Here is an 18,500-nt window from a genome sequence, read left to right as displayed (position 1 = left end):
AATTTTTACTTCTTATCTTACTTTATTCTGATATATAGTACTACAAAATCAGTTCCTTGTTTAAAGAAAGTAGGGAAAGAATGTGTATGTGAGGCTCATTTTCGTAGTATTCTATTCAGTAGCCTGGCCCAGTCAATCTAATGTGATTAGATTTCACAGCAGGAAGGACGAGAAGAACCGGAGTTCAGGTCTATGACATTCCTGCCCCTATTTGGTGTCAGCAAGACCATCAATGAATTAGAACTAGATGATACCTAACAATTTACAATTAGAATAAAACATAACTCCTGTTTTCCTGTTAGTAAAAACTTGTGAAATAAATGAGGGAATCCTTAGAAAAGAATAGATGTCTGAAAAATTAAATTAGCCAAGAGAAAAATAAATGGATATATATTATGAATTCCACCAGGAGAAAAAAATAAGATTTCTCATTTCAGTGTCCAGTTTCAATGTTCAGTGTCTCATTTTTAAGCTCGTACTAATTTCATTTTACTGGAACTTTTCCCTAAGTGTAGAAGTACTGAAAAACTCAGAAAAACACAAATAAAAAAAGGCATTCATAATTAACTGCACTTAACATATAATTGGTGTTCATATTTTGATAGATTATCTATAAGGCTATTTTTTTTTCTATGCATTTAAAGTAAGCTTTTTAAAAATTGCATGCTGTATATATCATTTTGCATACATTGCATGTTATTAAATCTTCTTCCTCAATAATTTAATGGCTGTCTATCATAACATTGTATGAGGTATTCTATTTTACTTAACCATTTAGATTGTTTCCAGTTTTTTTCCTATTGCAAATAATATTGTGATGAGCATTCTTGCACATACACTTTCCATACATACAGAATTTCATTTTAAAGAGTGATGCTAACCAAGAACTAGATCATGAAAAATGTAACTCCCTCATTCTCACTATGTTCAGATAAATGAATAAGATTAAAATTATGCGTATCATCTCCACCTCTCCCGTCAGGTATTTGATGGGTAACTGATAATTAGCAACTGCTCCTACAGTGATCTCATTTACACTAATTAACAAAATCAAATAAGGTTGAAATTCATTGTCCTGTTCAGTGAATCATGAGTCTGGCAGCTGCTACTACCAAGGCAGGCGTTTGTGCCTGGCTGTTAACAGATTGTCTGAAAAAGTATTTTGCTGATTATCTTCTAATGAACTTATTCTTTGGAGACAATATTATAAGATATACATCACCAAATTTCTCTACTGAAAAAAGTTTACGCTGATTTTACATTGAGATTTCCCATACAAAAAGGGAAACTCCTTCAATTAGTAAATTTACTTTAAGGGAGAATGAAGATGCTCTGCAGAACAGCCGCTTTGAGATCCACTACGGAGGACGAAACTGTATCTTCCACAGGATTTTCCTCTGGTGATGTTGGTCAGAGAAAGACAGCACTGCTGAGTGGAGACTGAATCCATTTGGCAAACACTGTGCTCTTTAATCTTCCATCTCATCATTAATCTAGAGTATCCATTTTGGACATTCCAGATCTTATCTTTTTATCTATGTTTACAACAAAAGGACCAAGATCCAAGTGTGTTCCTTATCAGTGAAATAACAACAAGGACAGAAAGTGACAGGTCTCTGTTGTGATTAGACAAGTTGTTAGAATTAGTACTCATTCTTGAAAAACAAACACAAAACACAGTTTGAATTTAGCTTGGCTCTAATACCAAACATGAATGCCAGGTAAATTTAATCACAAAAATGTGTGAAGAAGATAGTCAAGGCTTCTTAATCCAGGCTGTTTCAATTAGACAACATCCCTTAATTCCAACAAAATTTCTATGTGCTTAAAGTGGCATTGTACATTTGAGTCTTTCTCAATAAACAAAAACCTTTTTATTTTAAAATACTTTATTTCTACATACTGAATAATCAAATATAATATAGTTTTTCAATACTAAAATCAATGCAAAAATCATGTTTAAGTTTTTCTACTGGAAGGATGGTTCTGCACAGCCACAGAAGCAAGGCAATAACATTTCCTACATCTTTGAGTGGTGACACGGCATGGATATTGAAAAACATTAAGGGCAGTGGCGATTATAGTTGTGAGCGTGAACAGGTATTTCACTGTCGGTCTTTCCTTGTTGTCAATAGATAGTACATAAACATAGTACAAAATTTAGAAGGCACAAATGAGTGTAAAGAAATGAAACTTCTATTTCTTACCCCCATCTACTTAGACCCCCAGTTTCCTTCTCCAGAGGAGGAATTTTGACAGTTCTTGTGTAGTCCTGAAGTGAAGTGATAGCATGTATAAGCATACTAGTACATACCTCCCTTTAAAAACAAGAAAACAGGTGGTAGAGGACTCTACACAGCGTGCTGCAGCTTCCTTTTCTTTCCCACTGAATATATCGCAAAGATATTTCCATATTAGTATCCATAAAAATGTCTTATTCTTTCTAATAGTTTCATGTTATCATAGGCTGATGTAATATCATTTATTTAACCAAACTTCTGCTAACATTTACTTCTTCGCCTTCATTATAGTGTAATTTTATAGTAACTATTCTTGTAAATACATCCTTTGGTATACGTGTAACAGCATCTGTAATATAAGTCCCTGGAAATTAAATAACTTGGCCAGAGTATAAATGCATTTTACATTTTGATAGCTATTGCTATTTGCCCCACAGAGAATCAATATATACATAATACAAATATTTGCATCAAAAAAGCATGAGAATATCTATTTTTTGACATTCGCATCAACAGAAAATATTATCAAAGTTTTGGTTTGCAAATTTTGTAAATATAACTTTAAAAAGAAAATACAAAAAAGAAATATAGCAAAATAGCAAAAAACAGCAAAAAGAAAAATACAACTGTAGTTTGTCTTTGCTATGGATGAGGAACATATCTTTTTATAAGTTTAATAGCTATTTGTTTTCTTTGACCTATCCTTTTATGTTTTTGAACATTTTTATGTATAATTGTACTTGTTATTTATTATCTAGTTGATATTCTTTCTTAGAGGAGCCCTTCATACAATAAAGAAAAAAGTCATTTTTATACTATTTCCTCATGAATATTTTTCCTACCATGTCACTTCCTTTGAATTATTTATGGTGTTTACTGCAGAGTATTTTTATAAATTTTATAAATAAAATTTAGCAATCTTTTCTTCTCTGGCTTCTGTTTTTGTTTTCAATGCTTAAAACAGCCTTCCTCTAAATTTGAATTATTTGTATGGCTTCTATTATTTGTACAGCTTTATTTTCTTACTTTTAAATATTTGGTTTACCTGAAATATATTTGGTTTAAGCAAGGAGAGAGGGGTCCAAATTGACTGTGTATTTTCTAGATGACTACACAGTTGTCACCAAACTATTTATCAAATAATCCATGTTTTCCCCCATTGACATGAAACACACCTTTATTATATACTGAAGTTCACATATAATTGGGTTTATTTCTGGACTTTCTGGGTCCTTGATCTGTCTGCTTAGTCATGTACCAGGACCACATCATTTCATTACTAAAGCTTTATACCTATCTTGTACTGTTGTCATTAGTGATACTCAATTTTTATACTCTGTGTATAACATTCCCTTTCATTTCTCTTCCTTTCGTACTATTGTTTTATGTTCCTTCATAATATTTTCCAAGTACTGTTTTGAATCCTATTTTCTAGATTGAAAAAAAAATCTAACATTATTTTTAAGTCTCTTTTTTTTTTTTTTCTGGCATTATACTATTTATTATGGTTGGGAAGGAATATGGTTATAGCAGGATGTATCTCTGCCATCCAGGAGCTTACAATCTAATGAAATAAACAGACACCAACTTAGACATCATCTAGAGGACACAATAACAATTTGTATAAACAATTCACAGCATATCTAGAGAAATATATTGTAGTAAAGTAGCATGCAGTCAGGCAATAAAGTATGCTGCTTGTCTGGATTTACTTACTGGGACAACATAATCTAGACTTTGATAGTCATGTAAGGACCAAACCAGAGGAAATGTGCACATTAACAATAGTAAATTGATTTCTTTAAGTTGAAGCTTCATGAAGAGAATAAAAGCACAACCTAGAATATGATCTGCGTACACACTTCACTATGTAGAAACAATACAAAATATAGAGAGAACAATTCTAAGGGTATTATATGATAGGATTCTGAAAATTAACTTCCAGTTCTTCCTCTTTAAAGACCGGACGCAACTCTTAGTATTTAGCTAAGGAAATAATTGCTGTTTTAGTCTAGTATGCATTTCTTTTCCTTTAATTTCAGCTCATAATTTGTATCTCATTGGATGTAAATGTTCAGGAGGCAGAGTTCTTTATAACTCTCAAGCCCATTACCATGTTACCAAGGGTGAACATACAAATAGCATTTTTCAATAACAGGTGCTATGGACTGAATGTTTCTGTCCTCCCCAAATTCTTATGTTGAAGGCCTAATCTCCAATGTTATGGTATTTGGAGGTGGGGCTTTTGGGAGGTAATTAGGTTTAGATGAGGCCATGAGCGTGGGGCCCTCATGATGGGATTGCTGCCTTTATAAGTGGAGACACCAAGAGATCTCTCCCTCTCTCTGTGCCACGTGAGGACACAGCAAGAACGCAGCCAACTGCAAATCAGAAAAAGAGTCCTCACCAGAATCTGACCATGCTGGCACCCTGATCTCAGATTTCCAGCCTCCAGACCTATGAGCAAGATATTTATGTTGTTTAAGCCTCCCAGTTCATGATATTTTATTATAGCAGCTGAGCTGACGAAGACAAGAGGTTTTGATGGGATTAACACTGTGGTAGGATTCAAAAAGGACCAAGGTTAGTGACATATATTTAATTTTCAGTTCAGAAAATTTACAAAAACAACAAAAAAAGAGATAAAATTTAACTAAAATTTTAAGGGACAGTTTTATTAGAGAAACTCAGACAATTGACATTTTGCATGCAAAAAACTGGAATCTAAGAATGGGACAGAGCATAAACTGACTGAAATATTGAGTGTGTTTACACACTGGGGAATGCAGAGATGGAGAAGCAGGTGGCTGAGCTAAAATCCTGGGTCCACACATTACCAGCCGTCTGATATTGAGCAAGTTATTTAACTCGTCTGTGCCTCTGTTTCCCCTTCCTCCTGCTTTGTTGTGAGGATTAAGTGAAACAGTAATATATGTAAAGCATTTAGGACAGTACTTAACATACAATAAACGCTCAATGAACAGTAGCTCTTTATAAGGATTGTTATGTCATGTTAAAGATTTTGGACTAAATTTTATAGACAATGCAGATATTTGTATTTTAAAAAGAAAAATCTGATGGCAATTGAAAAATGATTTGGAAAGAAAAAAGACCATTTAGGAATTCTGTAGTTTATTATCTTAGGTAATAAATCTTAGGTTACTCCTCAAAATAGGGAACATAATTATACCCATCTCTCAGAATTATTGTGAGAATGAAATGAGACAGTACGCATTGAAGTTCTTAATAAACTGAGATATTTTAGACAAAAGTTAGTAGTTATTATGGTAAATTTAAGGAAAGAACAATAACATGGTTGATTTATTTAAATGGTCATTCCCCAATAGGTGGAAGTAGAAAGGAGGAGATGTAGGAAAAATAATATGAGGGGATTTCTAAGGGTGAGAGGCAAAATGAAGCTGCCTTCTCTTTGTACTCCTATTTCCCTAGTGTTTGGGGTCATATTTTCCTTCCTCTGTAGTTAGACATTATAAATTGGCAGTATTGTAATGGATTCAATGCATTTGAAATCGTTTCATGGGAGACATTTTTTTTTTTAATTAGAGAACAAATAAATCCTTCTTTCCAATCTGTTCAGTGTTGGCGGTATCAAAAAAAAACCTAATAGTTCTGCAAATAAAGTAATTACCAAGCAAGAAGAAAGAGCCACATAAGTCAATAGTGTCTAAAATCACATGTGTTCTTGATTCCAAACAATTAACTGCTATTTGTGAGTGCCAGATGCTAAAACTTTGACAGAATAGAGAGAAAATGTAGGAATCCAGATTACACTTCTGCTTCCCTGCCTAACTTCCTCTAGAAAGGCTAAAATACAAAGAGCTAATATACGATTGACATTTTTGAATGCTGCAGTACTCCTGAAAGCAAGATATTGTAAATAAACGAAGGTGGTATCTCATCATTATTGCTCTAAATATAGTAAAATATCCTCACATTATAAATTGATCTCCTACAGTACAGTCGTGGACCTCCAAGAACAATTCACATTTACCGCTTTGTAAATGTTTAAAAAGGAAGAGAAATAGTTTATTTCTTAAGACTCTTTGGAAACTTACAGCCAGTAATTTTTTCCAGGAAAGGGTGAATTTCCAATTCAATAGTCCTTTAATTCAGAAACATTAGAGAACAAATCTGTTAAAGGCAAGAATCAAAAAGTCTCTCCTGGAAATGCAAGATTGACACAACAACCGAAGAGGCATAGCTTTTAAATCTTATTTGCATCTTTCATAAAAATAGATAGAGCCACTAGAATAACCAACAAAACAAATACAACAAACAACAATAAAACTAGGAAGAAAGTATCCCTGCTAACCCCTGAATATAAAGGGACAGGATTAAATCAATTACCATAAGAAGAGCTGTGTAGAAATAGCAGTTGTGCTAGACAAAGAAGAGAGAAGGCAAGGGGACTTCTGATGGTTCTCATAGGCGAGAAATACAGAAATTACCAAGCTCCAAAAAGGAGTCTCCACTTGGGGTGCAGGATCTGAAAACAAGGTTTGAAATTAGAAGGAGGATTAGAAAGCTTGAGTTTCTGTGGAGTACAGAAACTGGAGTACAAGGGGAGGAGTACAAGAGGACCGAGCTGAAGAAGCCTAGGCATTAAGGAGCTCTGAAATGAGTAAAGGACAGAGCCCTGTACTGAGGAAGATCTGTGAGAGAATACAATCCACAGTGATTTGGCCTGGGATACTGGCAGTAAAGAAAACAGAAAGTTTAGGTGGAGGGGGAAAGAGGAGGCAGAGAGCATCAAGTATTGGAGAGATGGCCACATGAAAAGATCGTATTTATAGTACTTTGTAGAAACAACAAAGATGGAACCCCAAAAATGTAAAGTTAACAAAGTTATCTTCACCCAACTCCATCCCCTAAATAGAAACTTTCTCCTAAAAGTATAGGAAAACAAATTTACTTAAATGCTAGCAACATAAAAGGTCTGCAGCCAAAACCCATACCAAGATATTGTAAGAAAAATTGAATAAAAAAAATCTGAATAACATTCTACAGAAAAGGAAGACATTAAAGAATATGGCCACAAAAGAGAGAAAAAAATGTAATCTAATATTTCAAAATATGCTATATTAAATTAAGAAAACAATAGAATCTATGGAAGAAAAGCAATGTACATCAAAATTAGAAAAGATCAGTACTGGGATGTCTAAACAACAGAAAAACATGGAAAGCTCAGCTTGCTCAGAAAAGATTGTGAAATAAAAGATAAACGGATTTCAGAAATTAAGTCTAAACTTAAAGGAACATAAGAAAGAATAGAAATCACAGAAATTATTGTAAAAAAAAACAGAGGATAGAAAAGAACATTTGGAATAAATACATAATGCAAAAATCAAGAAAGAGATAGAAAGGATTCTGTAAAAACTGAGAGAAATAGAAGATAAAGAATAACCAACATATGTAGAATAGGAGTCTCAAAGGGGGAAACTAAAGCAATACAGCAGTACTTAACGAATAGAATAACTTAGTAGGCAAGAACATAATACAAGAAAATATTTCAAGGAATAAAAACCTTGAAATCACATTTGGAAGGTCATACTGTGCACCTAGAAGAAGTAACTGAATTCTCAATACCAAGAAATAGTCTAGGAAAACATCTGGAACATTTTAAAAATAATTTCTTTTGGCATCCAGGCAAAGTTCCCTAAAAGGAAAAGATAATCTAATAATCACACTTTTAGACATCAATGTTTTAGGCCAGAAGACAATGGAATAACATATTAAGATACTTAGGGAAAGAAAATGTGAGCCTATGATTTTATTTTCACTTACCTAAACTGTAAATATAACAGTCACAGGCAAGCTATTACAGAAATGTAAGAATTTAGGAATATTGTTTCCATAAACTCTACCTGATGAATTCACAGAAAACAAGTGTCAAACCATCAAGAATGACTGTAGAAACTCCGACAAAATAATGACCATTGAAACATTTTAAAATATGGAAATAAGAATGACAGAACAGTACGTAATGATAGATATATGACAACCATAAAAAAATGGGAGAAGGGGAGGATATGTGGAAAGTATAATGCTCATCATATTGCCTTTTAGGTGTTAACTGAGAGTAAAAAATACTATATCAAAATACAAGCTGGGGAGGATAAAAAGATGTGTTATATATTTCAACATAGCTCTAATAGAGAACTGAACAGATTATACATTTAAAAAGAGAAAGGATTAAGGGTATTATGTCCAGTTTTATAAAGTTAATCCATTAGAACCAAAACACATTTTACCAATTACCAAAAAAAATTTTTTGAGAGGAAGTGAGAATGTGCAATAACAAAAGAAATCTCTCTATAAAGCTTATGTCACCTCAGATGAAAATATTGAAATGATCTGATGGTGCAGCAAGAGGCTCCTTTCTGATTCTGTTTAACCAATTCTTCTCCCTCCTTAAGGTATCAACTCAAATCCTACTTCCTTCCCTAGATCATCTCAATTAGGAAAGATCTCTTTCAAATACAAACATTTGTCACGTTTTCTACTACTCTGATCAGTTTAATACACTACCTACTACTGTCATCATATCTGCCCTTCTACATTACAACCTCCTTGTGGGTAGGAATTCTACAGTATTTGAACCTGCACCAAGCATCATGCTTTTACACATAGAAGGTGTATAAATAATAAACTAGTGCTGAATTAATTTGTGAATGAAAGTAGGATTAGATCATAACACCATAACAGTGCAAAGAAGCTAAGGTGATATAATAGATAAAGAACCTGTCGGAAACTGGCCATAGAATTTAGAAAATCAAAAGTTTCCACAGTAAGACTCTGGCTTGTCAAGAGAGCCTGGTCTAATTAGAGAGACGCTGAAAGTTAGTAAAGGAAAGCACAAGACAACCAGATTATAGTCAAGTTCTCACGAACAGATGAGACCTTAAAGGCCATGTGTTCCAACCTCCCATTGATTGTTGGCACGCTCTGCAGAACCTAGTGGAAATGGCCACCTTGGCTAGGCTTCCTGTACAACAGAGAACTCGGCCCCTAAGGTAGCTCATTCCACAGTTAGTCTGCTATTCCTTTCTCCTGTTGAGGAGAAATCTGCCTCTTCCCAATTTCAGTATTCCTATTCTCACCCTGAAGACATTAGCAGAGAAAATATTCCCTCTTCCCATGTCAGTTCTTCTGGATTTGAAAAAAGTTGTCTTACACTCTGAAAATTTTCCTGGTCAGACTCTAAAGCTTCCCTGGTAATTCTTCTCTCGCTGTTCCCTATTTCTAAATTTCACTCCCAAAATGAGGTACCCAGGAATGGATGTTGTTGATGGACATGAAGCAGATTCATCCATGCAAATACATTTCACCAAAAACTGACCAAGCCAAATCCCACAGCTTGGACTTATGCCTCGACAAGGGTAGCCAACCCAGATTTACCCCAGTATGTCACCAACACATACTTTATCCAGGTTGATGCTGAGTTAAAGATAACATGGTTATATAAATCTAGAGGTTAGACTCTGTGCCCTAAGAGGAAAATATCACATTAGGTAAGCTCAAGAGCTATATCGAAACTTAAAGACATTTGTAGTGTCAAAGTACTTAATTATGTTAATGGGACATGATTTACACTTCTTACTTCGAAAAAAAAGCATACTGTATTATACTCAGTTTCTTGGTTTCTTTAAGTTTTTAAAAATCATTTATTGTCTTCATTTTATCATACACAGTCCAAATTATACAAGGACTCATTGGCCAAAGAAAATCAGTTTATAAACATAAGTAATAGAAATTTATTTCTATGAATTATTTCTGTTTCTTCATAATCATTAAAGTGGTATTATGGATTCTTGCTACTGCTCTCTCTTGCTATATATAGTGTTGCAAAATTGGAAGAAATTTACTCTAATTTAGCAAACATATCCCAAAGCAAAATCTATAGTTTTCTTGATCATAATGAGCTAATTTATATACAGTCATATCCCAGCTATCTAAAATTGGCTTAGGTCCCTGATGCCTATCTTTCTCATTATAAACGTTCCAACTTATCAAAAATAATTCAGTATTGCTCAGGTCTTTGAGGCTTGGCTGTACTGGTGAACAGGGAAGCTCACAGCAAAGGCCTTCCAAAATGGTAATTAATAATAAATAGCATTTACATAGGACTTTACATCTTCAAAGGACTTTGCAAACACTAATTAACCCACATACTAACCCTTTTAAAGGAAGTAAGCAGGATTTAGCGTTCGTTTTATGAATGAAAAACTGACTTGCAATAAAGCTGTGATTATGCACGGTCTAAAGGAGTTACTCACAAGTAATATAATGTCTCCTCTCATTACATTTCGGAAGATTCTAGAACAGGTTTTCTCAACCTCAGCACTATTCACATTTTGGTCTGAATAATGACTTGTTCTGGGGAGCTTTTCTGTTCATTGTAGGATGTTTAACAGCACCCTTGGCCTCTACCCTCTAGATGCCAGTCACACCATCCCAGTCTTGAAAACCAAAAAGTCTCCAGATGTTGCCAAAGCCCTGGGGGGCAAAAATCATCCCCTGTTGTGAACCACTGTGTAGAAGAAAGGGCAAAAAAAGATTGATAATGCCTGTTACAAGGTTTTCCCTTACAAACACAGTTCTTTTCTCCAATTCACATTCTGCGATTACTATCACAGAACCTCTGCACCTACTATTTTTCTTCTCATATTATATACAAAAATAACTGACAAGAAAGAGTATTCTAAGCGTTGTTCTAATACACATCCACACATGCATGAGTACACACACACATTTAATCCTCAAAACAACCTGGTAAACTAGGTACCACTATTATCCTGTTTTATACAAGAGGAAACTAGGGCACAGCAATGTTCCGTAACTTGCCCAAGTAGGGAAGTCTGGGTTCAGACTCAGGCACTTTGGTTCCAGGGTCCATGCTCTTAACTACTGAGCTATACCTGTAGGTATGTTTTTTCCAGCAGAAAGTTTTTCAGCAGTGGACACTGTTAATTTCATATGTGCCAGCATAAAATCTCTAAAAAGAACAGTGACACAGTGGATAGAGAAAGAAGAATGTCTCAAAAAAGAAGGGGTGAGGTTATATTCCAAATGTATTTATGAGTCATTCAACAAACACAAGACACAGTGAAGCATTAAAGAGTCACACAGCATTATTCATATCCTCAAAGAGCTAACCCAAAAGATAATATCAGATAGGTAGATTATGATATGGTAAAATATCATGGCATATAAGCTGTGCTTTAAAGATGAATCGGATTAGAAATTTGAGAATTGTCATAGCAGATGCCCTCAGAGAGGGTATTCCAGAAGAGGAAGCAGGATATTCATGGAAGTAGAAAGGGTGAAGTGCAGTAAGTCAGTCTGGCTGGAATTAGCTAGGCAGAGAGGGATAAGACTGCAAAATTAGTTTGAGGTCAGGTTATAAATGTATTACAATCACTTTGGACTTTTTTCCAGTAGGTCTTACAGAGCAAATGAAGAAGGAGGAGGAGGAAGTATTTCTTTATTTGCTGAACACTGCTGAGCACTTTGACATACATTACCTTATTTAATCACTGAAGTGTTCAGAGAGAGGTGAGCATGACGCACTGTGTATTAGTTATCAGTTGCTGCGTTCTCATCTGGAGGCTAAACTGGGAAAGTATCTGCTTCCCTGCTCTCTTGGTTGTTGGCAACATTCAGTTTCCTGCAGCAATAGGATCCGTGACAAGGAGCTCTGTTTCTTTCAGTCCAAGCTGGTAGTGTTTCTGCTGAAATAATTTTCTCAAGAACCTTGTGCGTCTCCTGAGGATTTCAGTGGGGTTCACTCTGCTGGACAAAAGCCACACAACAGGTCTTTGCAAGATAAGACCTTTTTTACTTTAGCCTCCTGCTGAGATGGCTCTGAGGCAATAGAAACTGGAACAATATTCATAACATATAAGTCCAATTTTTGTTTTTTTAATAATTAAATTCATTTTAATTGTCTTTAAATGAATTATGAATAATTGGAAGAAATTTTAAAATGGCACACCATATCACATTTGGGAACCTATTGTATATTAAAATATATGCTAAAAATTAGTTGTTGTAGCATGAAGAATGTATAAAAATATTTTCACTTCCTGATTTTTAATTTTTGCAAATTGTACTTCAAAAAAATCAAGTGGATTATTTCTTTTAAATGGTTGTAGTTTTTTTTCTCTAAGTGGTTAGAGAAAGAATGGAGTTGTTCTTTGTAAGCACTACTCTACAAAAAATACATTGGGGGGGCCGGCCCCGTGGCTTGGCGGTTGAGTGCTCACGCTCCCCTGCTGGCGGCCCGGGTTGGGATCCCAGGGGCGCACTGACGCACCGCTTCTCTAGCCATGCTGGGACCTCGTCCCACATACAGCAACTAGAAGGATGTGCATCTATGACATACAACTATCTACTGGGGCTTTTGGGGAAAATATAAATAAAATTAAAAAAAAATACATTGGGGTTGTGAATAATGTTCTATTACCAATAAATAAAGGGAAAATTGGAAATGGTTGTCAATATAGCTTATCTTTTGTTTAACATTGTTTGGCTAGAACTTTGGAACTTGATGATATATAGAAATTTTGATCTGATGAATACAATATTAATCTGGTGATCATCTTGATATGTATGTGTAATATTACTTATAATGCTCTTTATTATTTTGTTTAATTTTAATGTGCCTTATTTTTCCTCCTTTAACTAAAGATATATTATGAGAAAAATGAAGTTATACGCAACTAAGAATAAAAAAAATTTGAAACTAAATAACGGCCCCAACCTCCATGCCAGCAAGCGGTGCTTGCTTAATTTTCACTCGGAGAATTTCAAATGACTCCATTTTCAAAGGAAAATTAATTATCTTAGTTATCTGTTCATATAAAAAGCCAAAGATATTAAAACAATTACTAACTTTAGATGGAAACATCTTTGTAAACTCTTGAGGTCTCCAAACTATCAGTTGAAAAATGATGCTCTACTCTAAAGCTAAACACATTACAGATTGCCTGTTGTCACTTAAGACCAAATTACATGACTCACAGCACCCTCTGCAGCTATTAACAACACCAAATTTCTGGGAGAAAGGAAGTAATTTACAGAATGAAATGGAGGGAAAAAATTAGCACAATTACTCCTACTTTCTTTTGGGACTGTAACCTCCCAAAACTCTTGCTCCAATAATTGTAAAAACCATTGTTAGAATCATAAGGAAAAGGATGTATCTTACTTACTTAAATTATGTGAAGCATGAAATTTAGGAAACGCATAGTGCTGAATGGTATTTTTGCCCTTAAATATTATGATTCATATTTTGTAAGAATTTGAAGGCCTGTATTATTCACTGGATTCAATTTACTTTTATTCCTTGAAAGGATATACCATAAATTCATAGTAGCTGCCAGATTCCTTAATCAGCAAGTAGAAAAATCTAAGAAACAGTAGTGCTGTTCATTAAGACTATCAGGAGCTTCAGGAATTTTACAATCGTTAACTAAAAGTGAATAACAAAATTTCAACTAACTGAAATTCTCAAGAATTCATGAGTTTGGGTTCATTTATTTGTCTTATTGCATAACAAAAAGGATACTAACACTGATATAAAAACAACATCTACTATTATTTGAGCAACAACCCTGTTCCAGGGTTATGTTAAGGTTTGGCTTTTAATCACCATGCTATACTGACTTTGATAGAGGTTGCTGGAATTGCAGTGGCTGCTCCTGAATTTGTATACAGAAATTTCTCTGTAAGAGGGGCTTAGCGAAGGCAATCTGATAGGAAGCATGTTTGCATTGTTGGAAGAATGGCAAGATGATTTCTCTTCATGTGCATTTGTTTAGCAAGTAGTTCATTCATACTTATATTGATGTTAGAGATTAGTAAAAATGTCAAATCTATGAAAGATAATTTTATTTACATAAGATAGAGAAATCTCATATGTCCAAAGCAAAATGTTTTTGGAAATGAGAAGCCATTCCTTGGAAAAGCCACTGCTAGATCAAATGTCATAATTCTCCTCTGGATCTCCCCATCAGCTGCCCACCAATCCCATGTACCAACCAAATCATCACACTAGCTCAGCTTCTCATCAAAAATGAGAGGCACACTAAAACATGAGGTCTAGTTAGCAGCAAATGGCTCTTGGATGTACCAGAATGTTAGAGTTGGAAAGGATCTCAGAGATCATCACATTTATGCTCTCCTGAACAGCCAAGGTGCAGGAGGTTATGTGGCCTTTTAAAGGGTCAGATCTGGGACTAGAATGCAGATTTTTACTGCTGAATCAACACAATTTCCACTGTACCGTGCTGCTTCATTTTTTTCTCTCTTCAGTTTTCCCACTTCCATTCAGTTTTTCTTCTCTTTGTTTTGTTTCTTTTACTTTCTCAACCAGTCGTCTCTTGCATGTGTCCTTTCTGTTTTCTGCCCCTCAAATCTCCCATGTCCATATTGTCCTCGTTGGATATTGGGGAGTTTAATCTGCTCTTCTACACAGCTCCCTTGAACTTCATTCACCCTACCAGCGTGGGAGATTAGACTCAGGAACAGCAGATAGAAAGCTACAGTAGTATTTCAGGTTATTAGAATCTGAAGTAGGTAGTAGCAATGACAGTCATGGGTGGAGATAAAGTAAAGATACACTCCTCATTAAATAAAAACAGCTAACACTTTTATAGGGCCTGCCATGTGCCAGGCTCTATTCTAAATGCTTTAGGTATTTCAACTCATTTAGTCCTCCTAACAACAGTGTGGGGAGGGTATCTCCATTTTACAAAGGAAGGAATGGAGGATCTCGCCCACCTAGAGCAGAGAGTCCCACCCAGGCAGCCTTGCTCCCTTGTGTAGTTATCTTGGGGTGGATTTTCTGAGTCGCAGAGTAGGTATATAACTTTATTTTAAAATTACCAGTTTTTCAAAGTGGCACAATTTTATGCTCTCACTAACAATGTATGAAAGTTCTGGTTGCTCCCAATTCTGTGCTTTATTTGTTAGGTGTCAGTATCAAGGTTATGAAACCCTAAGAAATGATTTGGGTAAACTTCCACGTTTTTTCTGTGCTCCAAAATGTTTCAAGTATCAAAGTAATTATCTGTTCCTTTAAAAGCAATCCCCCCAGGACATGTCACTCAGGAATCATCAGGGTTTACCTGGTCAAGCTGGCTTCCTGGGTGGGTGTTCCCGTCTTCCTTCAATGTTCCAAGCACATTTCTTCAGAAAAGGATTATCTTTTCTTCTTGATGGAAGCTCTCTAAGTGTCTGTGCTCCCTTAATAGAATCTTCAACAAGCTCTTAACACTGATGGGATGTAGCAATAGAGAGGTCAAAGACCTTATAAGAAAATTATATATGTAATTTTAAGAGTAAAAAGCCTGGAAATGAAACTAGCAGTTTAGACAGTTCTTTAAAACTGCTTCTGTATGAAAAGAAAAATCAGTAAAAGAATACAGGGTTGTTTCAGTGCTGAGGGAAACAGTCTGTAAGAGAGAATGCAGAGACCAGAGAAAGAAGGAATCACTGATTATCCTCCTTCTGCTCTTACCCACTAAATTGTAAACTAGAGGAAGACAATTTTGCCCATTTTGTGTACTGCTGTTTGCCCAGGAACTAGAACAGTGCTTGCGGCTTGGAAGATGTATTTGTGAACAACTAAAAAAGGCAAGGGGGTGCTATGGATTGAATGTGTCCCCCCAGAATCCCTCTGTTGAAGCCCTCATCCTCATTGTGATGCATTGGAGGTGGGGTCTGTGGGAGGTGATTAGGTTTAGACGAGGCCGTGAGGGTGGAGGCCCCATGACAGGAGTAGTGCCCTTACAGGAAGATGGAGAGACTAGATCTCCGTCTCTCTCCACCACGTGAAGATACAGCAACAAGGCAGCCGTCTGTAAACCAGGAACCCAACTTTGCTGGCACCTTAATCGTGGACTTCCAGCTTCCAGAACTGGGAGAAATAAATGTTTGTTGTGGGATGGTATGTTTGTCTGGGATGGAAGCCTCCCAGTTGATGTTATTTTCATTACATCCGCTCAAACTAAGCCAGGGGGAATCAAGAAATTAGCCTTAGACAGGAGTCTAAAACATCATTTAAAATCCTTCACTTTTCTTAAGCACCAGGTACAACCCATATTCTGTAGTGTGGCATTTAAGATCTTTCAAAAGCTATCCTAATTTATTTACCTAATCTCCCCCTCACACCTAAATCTGAATATCTTATAAATATCCTTCACACTTTTGTACTCCCTGTGCCTTTACTTAGAATCTTCCCTCTGCCAGGAAAACCCTCCAGACCACTGTGCTTGATGAAATTCTCCTTATCTTTTCAGGACCTATCATTTACTAACCCCTATGGTATTAATTAACCTCCACTGGGGAGTCCTGGGTAAGAGCAGTAGATAAAAGCTGGAGAGCCCTTCCTATATGCTGGGTGCTATAATTCTGTCCTCAAACATTGTGGGTGAGATAGGTGCTGTTTCCATTTGAAAGTCTAGAAACTAATGTTCAAAGAGCTTGTGATTTGCTCAAAACAACACAGATAATTGGTGGCTGAACTGGAATTGAGCCCCCCAGATGACTAGATTCTAAAGTTTGTATTCCTTTCACCACAGCATATGGCTTTCCAGGGCAACCCATCATGACTTTAACTCTGAAAACACTTTTCTTTTGTATTTCAATTATCTTTATCTTTCAGAACACTGTGAGTTCCTTGAGGGCAGAGACTGCCTTATTCATCTTTTCACCCAAAGGACCATCAAAGAGAGTAAGAACTTACTATATGTTGGTTGAAAGTGAACGGTAGCAGTTGTTTAGAGAATAGCCCTAGTGCTGAAAGAATTCCATATTAGATGCTTTAAAGCTACACTCAAACTATTTCCCCAAAAGTGAGAATTCCAAGGGTCCAAAGCAACCTTGTATAAGCCGATCCCAGGCAAAGCACGTGAGTATGGGGCAGCTAGAGCAGCCATCTGACTTTCAGAGAAGGTATGAATGCGCTCTCTCAGGGCAGTTCTAAGTCATCTGGGATGCAGAAGAAGGTGGAGGAGTTCTTGAACAGTAATTATCTCCTGCTTTCTGGCAAGAACCCACGGCCTTGGAGACTAAGAGCAAAGTAGGTTTTTCAGTCAGCTTCAGAGGATTTATTCCATGACTATTTATTGAGTACTGATTACAGCAGTGAACAAAACATACCAAGTGTCTTCATTCGTGGAGTTATTTCTAGTGGTAGGAAATAAAGAGGCGGAAATAACAGTGCCTTGGAAAAAATAAAGCCAGGTGAAGGGATAGTAAGTATTGGGGATGTAGATGGGGGAAAACATGCGAGCTGCATGAGGTTCAAAGTAAAAGCAAACAGATCAGAATGTGGTGAGCAAGGCAGGTAATTGGCAGGAATTGAAGACAGAGAGCTAACTGAAGCCAATAATGTGGGTCCACGTCCAACAGGACATGTTAAAGACTGTGGGAGTTAGGAGTGAAGGGATTCAGTGGTTTTGACCAGGGGAATAACATGATCTGGCTTGCATCTTTGAAAGTAAAAAACTTGTTCTGGAGAAGAGAGTAGTAGAGCAAGAGTACAAGGAGGAAGGCCAACGAGGAGGCCATTGAAGTCCAGTAATAGGGACGTAGACTGTTGTCATTGGTAAGTGGTGAGAGGTCATATTCTGAACATATTTGAAAGTTCTAGCCCACAAGATTTGCTTTGTATTGGAGAGAACAGACGGAGTTCAGGACGACTCTGGTATTTACCTTGAGGAGCTGGGTGAATAGATGCACTATTTAGTGAGAAGGGGAACACTGGGAAAGAGCATTAAGTGCGTGTGAGAAATCAAGAGTTCTATATGGAATATTTGTAGATGAAATTGTGTGATCTAAGATTACTTCATAATAATCTAGAGGTCTGTAGATATGAAAAAAGATTAATCATTGATAATTGTTGAGACTAGGTGATGTATCCATGCAGGTTCATTACACTATTCACTGTTTTGCATTTTAAATTTCTTCTACGATAAAAATTTTTTTTTGGGGGGTGAGGAAGATTGGCCCTGGGCTAATATCTGTTGCCCATATTCCCCTTTTTGCTTGAGGAAGATTGTCCCTGAGCTAACCTGTGCCAATCTTCCTCTATTTTGTATGTGGGATGCTGCCACAGCATGGCTTGATGAGCGGTGCATAGGTCAATGCCGGGGATCCAAACCTGTGAACCCTGGGCTGCTGAAGCAGAGCGCAAACTTAACCACTATGCCACTAGTCTGGCCCTATGATAAA

The sequence above is a fragment of the Ceratotherium simum genome, chromosome 10 (genome assembly GCF_057802395.1).
Source record: "Ceratotherium simum simum isolate JZ-2026a chromosome 10, ASM5780239v1, whole genome shotgun sequence".
Lineage (NCBI taxonomy): Eukaryota > Metazoa > Chordata > Mammalia > Perissodactyla > Rhinocerotidae > Ceratotherium > Ceratotherium simum.
This window is presented reverse-complemented; position numbering follows the sequence as displayed.